The sequence below is a fragment of the Meles meles genome, chromosome 1, assembly GCF_922984935.1.
Source record: "Meles meles chromosome 1, mMelMel3.1 paternal haplotype, whole genome shotgun sequence".
Classification (NCBI taxonomy): Eukaryota; Metazoa; Chordata; class Mammalia; order Carnivora; family Mustelidae; genus Meles; species Meles meles.
Genome location: NC_060066.1, coordinates 5192148 through 5200543, shown reverse-complemented (window position 1 = coordinate 5200543; position 8396 = coordinate 5192148). Strand labels below are relative to the sequence as shown.

At 41.5% G+C, this 8396-nt stretch overlaps 1 non-coding gene across 1 annotated transcript; it reads left to right on the top strand.

Moving 5' to 3' along the window:
* Positions 1-7847: 7847 nt before the first annotated feature.
* LOC123928104 lies at positions 7848-7952 on the top strand. Its single transcript, XR_006815613.1, has one exon. It is a non-coding gene; the product is annotated as a U6 spliceosomal RNA (small nuclear RNA).
* Positions 7953-8396: the final 444 nt, after the last annotated feature.

Here is an 8396-nt window from a genome sequence, read left to right as displayed (position 1 = left end):
TTCAGCAACTGTTTCTGATGTAACTTGTTACCCTACCACTTGCTTTTGCTGCCTGGCCTATTCTCTGCCAAACCCTCTACCTGGGGCTCCTTTAAGTGGCTACCAATCCTGGGGTGAATGTCAGTGCCCTTCCAGATCCTCTCCTCATCTGAGCATAGCACCCTATTCTGAAAGCTGGCACTCACCCTGTTTAAAATGCAATTATTTCCTACCTACAGATTCTCTCCCCCTAGCATGGTCAAGCTCTATTGGTTCTTTATGGCTTCCTCTGTTACCATGGAGATAGATGGGTTTTAGCTATTACTGTCTAGGGTCCAGGAATATACAAATGGAAGAGGTGGGAATTAACTTGGACACTCTTAGTGCAATTAGCATCTAATGAACCCATCCTCAGAATAGATTGGCTGCAACCCCATTAGTCCCAAGTCATGTCTGCACAGACTTCATGTAATAAGATGTGAATGACAATGCGCAGCGGGGGCTCTGAAAAGGGCTTCGAGGGAGAAAATGTTTACTGAATAAACAGTCTGGTCACCAGGGAGAGAATGACTCATTTGTGTTTCCTGTTTTAATGTGCAAAATGCTTTTCCTCTTGAAAGGGGCTGCATTAAGGAGTTAGGAGGCGTTTCGCCAGACTCATTTGTGCAGTGGATTAGGGTCTGGATAAGATGATAGAATTTCACGTCAAGCATAAAGGGAGGTGTGTGGGGGTCAGACAGTTTCTCTTCATTTCTGTGATCACGGTATAAGACTTAGTTTTTACTCCAGAGGGCAGAGTCCATCAGTCTTCCCTTTCCCAAAAGTGGCTCAGAGGGGCAAGGGTAGACCAAGATCACGGAGCTGGTAAGTGGCAGAATGAACCTAACTCGTGGGTGTCCTGAGTCCTGATGCTTCTCCCTGGTGAAGGGACCCCACACAGGCTCGCACACATGGGCAACTACACATCGTGACAGGAGAGCCACCCTCTTTACTAGAGATGAAAGGAAAAGTAAGGACCCTCCAGCAGAAAGGGGAAATTACAACAAAACCTATGGCTAGAAATCAATATCTGATTAAATTATTGTGTCCCTGTTAATTTAAAAAAACAAAAACAAAAACTTCCCATTTTTCATGCTTTCTCTATTTCCACAAATTGGAATCCTTTTGTAAGCCTTTTGAGTCATGGTGCTTATTCCATTAAATCATATTGCTTTGGACAGAAATTGTGTCATCCTAATGGGGTATGGTAGGAAACTTTTCTAATCTGTCTCCTTCTGACGGTCCTCCTTCTGACCCATTCACCAAGGCATCAACCAGAATTACCTAAGTGTATTCCAACCATCCCAGTGTCGAGTACGCCATGCTGATCTCGCTCTGACTACTCAGTCATGTGCAGTGTGAGGAAATGGGGCTGTCCACCCCGGTGAGTCACTGACCACTGGGGCCTGGGATCCAACACCTCTTCCACCACTCCTCACATGGGTCCTTTGGAGGCATGTTCTAAGCAAATTCTTATAGAGTCCAAGCAAAATTTGGTATGAGTGGCCTTTACCAGTAGCGAGCTCAATTCCTCACCCCTGGCTTGGCTTTTCCTGCAGTCTTGTTTCATTCTTTCCAGATCACCCACTTTTATTCCATGGAATTACTTTCTAAAATCAACTACCTTTATGCGTGTGTTTGCATACACTCTATTCCAGGAGAAGCTAAGACACAGGCTATTTTATGTGTAATTAGTGATGTATTAGTCGAGGTTCTCCAGAGAAACAGAATCAATACAAGATAGATAGACAGACAGACAGACAGATAGGTAATCGATAGATAGATGACACATAGAAAAGAGATAGAGATCAATAGAGAGATAAATAGATACATAGAGAGATATAGATGCAATTATATATCTATGGATAGATTCATATAGATACATAGATAAATATAAATATAGATAGATACAGATTAGATACATACAGATAAATATCCATATATATGAGTTTTCATTTATATATATATATATATATATATATATATATATCTATCTTTGTATCTATAGATACTGTCCTATTCAAGGTTTAGTTTAATTTCTAATTTACCTGCAGGGCTACACATTCCCTGCAACAATTTAGAGCTCCACCTCAGGCAACAGCTGGATCTCCAAGGGATCTGCTGTATCTTCTCTATTTTCCACGAGTGTCAGAGAAATCCTATAGTAGCTAAAAGGCTCCTCACTATTTTATTTCATGACATATTTAAATAAGAAAATCCTTTCTCAGAGTGTTACCTCTCTCGTCCTTCTCTCTCTCTCTGTTTCACTCTTTATCTATCAAGAGATATATAATAAGGAATTGGCTGATGTGATTATGGAGGCTGAGAAGCTCCAGTATCTACAGTCCACAAGTGGAGACCAAGGAGGGGCCACACTATAGTTCCAGCATGAGCCTGAAAAGCAGGAAGGCCATGGTGTAACTTCCCACCTGAATCTGAACCCAAAGGAGGAGAGGATTGATTCCCCTCACTACAAAAGAGGGTTCCCTCTTGCTCAGCCTCTTCCTCCTAGTCAGGTCTCCAGCTGATTGGAAGAGGCCCAGCACATTAGGAAGGACCTTCTGTTTGGCTTCGTTTCTTGATTCAAATGTTAACCTCACCTCAAAACACCCTCAGAGACACACCCAGAATAAAGTCTGATCAAAGTCTGGACACTCTGTGCCCAAGTCAAGTTGACACCTAAAATCAACCATCACAGCGGCTAAAATATTGTGCAGAACACAAAATCAAAATGCACACTACATTCCAGAAAGTTTGTGTACATTATATTATGAATCCTCAAAGCAGACCATCATTTTTATTTTATTTTATAGAGACTGATGGATGAAGTAAAATATCCCAAGTCACATGGCTAGTAGCTAAGAATCATGGATTGAAACCCAGATCAATATAACCCAAATGAAACATTTCCTTTCCAATGAGGTCACAGTATATGTCCCAGGTATTAAAATTCCTTGATTTATCTGTTCCTTCAGAACCTAATCACCTTAGGGTGTTACCTAAATCCATTAAGATTCAGACACTAATAATTCATCCTTATTTCTTTCCATTGCTTATAACAGATTCAGGACCCACAGAATCCTCAAGCACACACAGACACACACACACAGTAGAACAAATATTTGAAGTTCCTCTAAGTATGTCATTTGTTGTTGTTGTTGTTGCTGTTATATTCAAAAGCACTTTATAGATGCTTTCCCAGAGAGGAAGCTGGTGCTTCAGTGTGTGGGCTAAGTCCATCCTCTTCCAGGTTCCCTACCTTCCCACCACTACCTGACAATAACTCTGAATATTGAAGGTGTAATGTATATGCATGAATTTGTATTCCTATCTCTGTCTGTCTCTAAGTCTCCATCGATATCCTCACCCATACCCATACCAACACTCTGGTTAACTCGAATATAGAAAAAAAGATTACTGTGTGTTCTTTTCAGATGTTTCAGTATGGAGTGATGTAATTTTTTTTTTGAAGGTTGCTTCAGTCTGGGAAGCTCTGAGTGTTGAAAAGTCACATACCTGGGATAGGAAGTAGAATAGGACATAAACAATGAATCTTGGAACACTGCATCAAAAACAACTGAGGTATTCTATGGTGACTAACATAACATAGTAATAATAAAAGAAGGAATTAGATCTTAAATGAGTAGGAGAGAATACTGAGGTTGATCATTTAACCGAAGGTTAGCAAAAGCCACTCAATGAGGGGAACAGTGGGAGTACAAAACAGCTGAATTTTAGTGAATGAATAGGAAATGTGCAAAGAAAATCTGGAAAGACAAACTGGGCTAGATTGGAAATAGTCTAGAAGGCCATTTCAAATATTTGTGCCCTGCTCTTGATATGGGTCTGCGGGAGGCTTTCCATCAGAGGGAGCATGTGAAATACTGAAATCTACATGTTATAGGTCTCTGTAAGTCGACAGGATTTTACAGGACACAACCTTTTTTCCACTAATTTCTCATTCATCTATCCATTTGACAAGCACTGGATCTTCTTTTATATGCAAGGCAAGGTCAGACACCTCTCTGGTACTTGCAACACAACCAGAGATGGAAGTGTTATGGGTGCATCCAGCAACAGCTGTCATTGGAAAGACGGTATGGTCCCTGCTTGGTGCGGCTGAAAACTCAAGCTTTGGAATCCACCAGACGGAAGGGTGAATTCCGGCAGGAGCAGGCCCCTCCATCTCCCAAAGTTCAGTTTCCTTCTGTTGAATAAAGGTCCTAGCATGGGCGTCGTAAGCTCTGGGAAGTTTACGGCGAGACGTGATACAGAGTTCGTCACTTACCGCCATTAGAGCCTCTGTGTTCCCCCTTTCTCTTCTGTGCCTAAGTAATGGTGGACAGAAGACGTGGCCTCAGGGCTGCTAACTGGCTACCCCAGCGGGAGACTGTATCTCTACCCAACTCTGTACCCAAACACACAACCGTCTATCAGACACATTCATCTCGCGGTTTCTCAGCGTACTCAAAATTCGGTATGCCCCAACATGGCAAAGACCTCATGTCCTCATGTCTCATGTCTGTCCTCAGGTTTCCTGTTCTGTCCACAACAGTGTTACTTACTCGAGACACTCAAGCAAAGTGCCTGCCTGAGCTCCACCAAGTTCCTTCCTCAACCCTCTCCCGCCTAAAACGGCATTCTCACTCACAGCCCTGCTTTGGGGTGGGTTGTCTCCCTGGATGACCAGAGAGCGGCTTCCAGGTATCTCCTACTGGGACACATCGAGTAATGGGACAGGGTAATGTGTTAAATAAACAAACCTGTGGTTTTCCCAGCTTGGTAGGGAGCGTGCTGGTAGGTTAACCACAAAGGAAATAAATTATGGTTTGTTGCTAGCCTCCAAAGAGGGAAAGACAGATAAATAGAGATATGTTCAGGGAAAAAAGGAGGGAGTGGGGGGCAGCTAAAGGAACCATTTATTTCACTCAAGGGTGATGTTTGCAACAGGAATCATAAAATAGGTAATGCTCCTTTAGCTCTCCAGCGAATGATTTGAGCAGAGCTAACTGCAAAGAGAGTGCGCTTGGTCTCCCAAAAGGGCTTATGCAGAGATTTTAATGAATTCTTGAATTCCAATAATTCAACCTTAAAGCAGATCTATTCACTTTTCCCTTAACAGCACAATTAGAGCCCAGAAAGTGTATTCCCCTGGATGTTACGAACATTCTTAATGGACTAAAACTGGAGAACGGAAGTGAGCAGTTTGCGACGCACTAGCAGGTAACAGAACCTCTTGGGTTCATTTGTTTTTCAGGATGTATAAAGGTATATGTTCATCAATTTAAAAATGATTTTATCAAGGTGTGATTGACACACAAGAAAACTGTACGTATTTAATATATAGGACTCCACAAAGCCATCACCACAATCTATACCATAAACATAGCCATCCCCTCCAGAAGTTTCCTCCCACCTTCTTTATTGATTATTACTATTTTGTATGTGTGAGAAGGTCACTTAATATGAGATCTGCCCTCTTAGTACATTTCTGAATATACAATAGGATGTTATTACTTACAGGCAAAGTGCTGTACAACAGATCTCAAGACCTTATTCTTCTCGTACGACTAAAACTTTCAACCCTTTGATTAATAACTTCTTATTTCCCACTCCCGCAGACCCTGGCAACTATCATTCTACTCTCTGCTTCTGTGAATTTGACTTTTTTAAATTCCTCATATAAGCAATATCATGTAGTATTGTCCCTCTGTGAGTGGCTAATTTGGCTTAGCGGAATGTCTTCCGGGTTCATCCATGTTGCCACAAATGGCCAGAATTTTTTTCTTCTGTAGGGTGGATCAATATTCCATTGTATGGATATACCACATTTTCTTTGTGAATTCCCTCTTTGTTGGGTATTGACGTTATTTCCATAAATCTCCCATCTTACATGTAACAAGTCCAAAACTGATCTCTTAAGACGATCCTGTCTTCAAACCCGGTCTTCACTCGATCTCTGTTCTTCCTCTCTTATATCTGTGTGGGCCCATGTGATCAAACTATAAAAACAGAGAACTTTTTTGACACCACTCTGTACCCCCATGTACAACCTTTACTTCAGTGTGCTGATTCTACCTTCCAAATGTGTCTTGGATTTTCCCACTGACCTCTGTCTTTCCTGCCATCTCACTCAGCCTAAGCCATGACCACCATCTCTCCATTAATACTGAACTACCCCACTCCTTTTCCTCTGCACCCCTTCTTTCACTCCGTTGTATCAATTCTATGCACAGCCACCTGAATGATATTTTGAAATATCATTCCTTTTATTCCAACCCTCTTCTTAAATTCCTTTAGGGTATAAACAAACCTGTTTGCACTTAAATTCCAGATCCTTACCTGACACATATGGCCCACACACCCCATATGTTGCCAACTTTTCCAATCACCTGTTGTCGGGATTTCTCACTATAAGTCGGGAATAGGAGCTTCCTTCCCCTCTGATGTCTTTACCAATTCAGTGCATGCCGGTGTTCCAGACTCCTGATATCCTCCTTGCTGACTCTGTGTACGGCTAGCCCTTCTCATCCATCCTATCTCGTCCTCACATCACTTTCTCCAAGAATTCAGCCACAACCACCACATATATGCAGGTATTGAGCAGAGGAATAATGTCCCCCACTTGTTGCCTTCATAGCCTTTATCACAGGGTACACGCTTCCTGAATTTCTCCTTCTTGTCCCTTCTCCCTGGTAAATCACGAGCTCCATCATGGAAATAAGTGTGTGTGTTTCATTTGTCAAAGTACATGACTCACAGAGTCTCTGCTGCATGGGGGGCACTCAGCATATATTTCAGGAACTACTTACTGAATGAAAGAATAAATCTCTTCCATTAGTTTTGAAAGGTGCTGCTCTTAAAAAATTAAAGCCTTTATTCAATAAAAGTTTATTTCATGATTGTAACATAGTTCGATGTGAATATTCCAGGTCAAGATACTACCCTAGGAGACTTCCTTAGCAGAGACTCAGTCTTTTTTCTTGTGGTTGCTCTAAACTCAAGATTCCCAGAGTCCTATCCATGCAGCTGTGGATGGGGAAAGACAGCAGAGGTCAGTGTAGGAGGACATTATGGGGTGGACCTGGAAATGTGTCCCTACTGCCCACATTCCTCTGAACACTCTTATCACATGACCCATCATATGTCCTTGCCTACTTGCAAGCAGTGCTGGGAAATGTAGTCAAACCCTGTGCTGAGGATGTAGGGAAATGCCTTGGTGGTCAATCTGTCCATCTCTGATGAAGAATCTTAATCTCAGACATGTGAAGCCCCGTATTACACCTCGAATGTGGCTGCAGTTTCCAAGCCATGCTTAATCAATACCATGTGATTTCATAATGTGAAGTGAAATTGTCAGGGAATCAATGGGAAATTTTTAATCATTCATTTTTTAAGGAAAGGGGGGTGGGCACTTGGATGGCTCAGACAGTTAAGTGTCTGACTCTGGATGTCAATCAGTTCTTTTTTTTTGTCTTATTTTTTAAGATTTTATTTTTTTATTTGACAGAGAGATCACAAGTAGGCAGAGAGGCAGGCAGAGAGAGGGAAAGAGAGGAAGGGAAGCAGGTTCCCCGCTGAGCAAAGAGCCCAATGCGGGGCTCGATCCCAGGACTCTGAGATCATGACCTGAGCCGAAGGCAGAGGCTCAACCCACTGAGCCACCCAGGGGCCCCTCAATCAGTTCTTAATCTCAGGGTGGTGAGTTCAAGCCCTACACTGGGCTCCACATGGGGCATAGAAACTCCTTAAATGAACAAACAAGAAAACAAATAATAAATAAATAAATAAATATTTTAAAAATTTAAATATTTAAAAAAGGGATGAGTGTTCACTTTGGCAGAACAGATATTAAAATTAGAACAATACAGAGAAGATTAGCATAGCTCCTGTGTAAGGATGAAAAGTAAATTCATGAAGCATTCCATATTTTTACAAATACTAATTAATTAATTAATTAATTAAGCAAATACATACGTTTAGAAAGGGGGTGAAGGGCAAGGCACCCAGGTATCCTAACACCTGGATAACAGAAAAACAAAACTTCTATTTACATTTTATATTTTGTTCTGCAAAACACGTAGTAAGTGAGGAAAATCCCACCATTCTTATGTTCCCAACTTTGATCCGTATAACTTACTATTATGTAAGGGTGAAAATGCAAAGTCCCCTACATGCAGAGATTTCCAGTAATAATTTGAGATAATATCCCATAGTAAAATGTCTTGACATCTAAAGGGGCAGTGGACGAGTGATTCTTTTTTATTCTTTCTGGCAAGGGCCAGGACTCTGAGCACTATGATCGTAATTAAGACGCCCCTTTACATTCAGAGCAAATAAGAATAGTAAAAGAACATGAAACAAAGGAAAAGCTAATG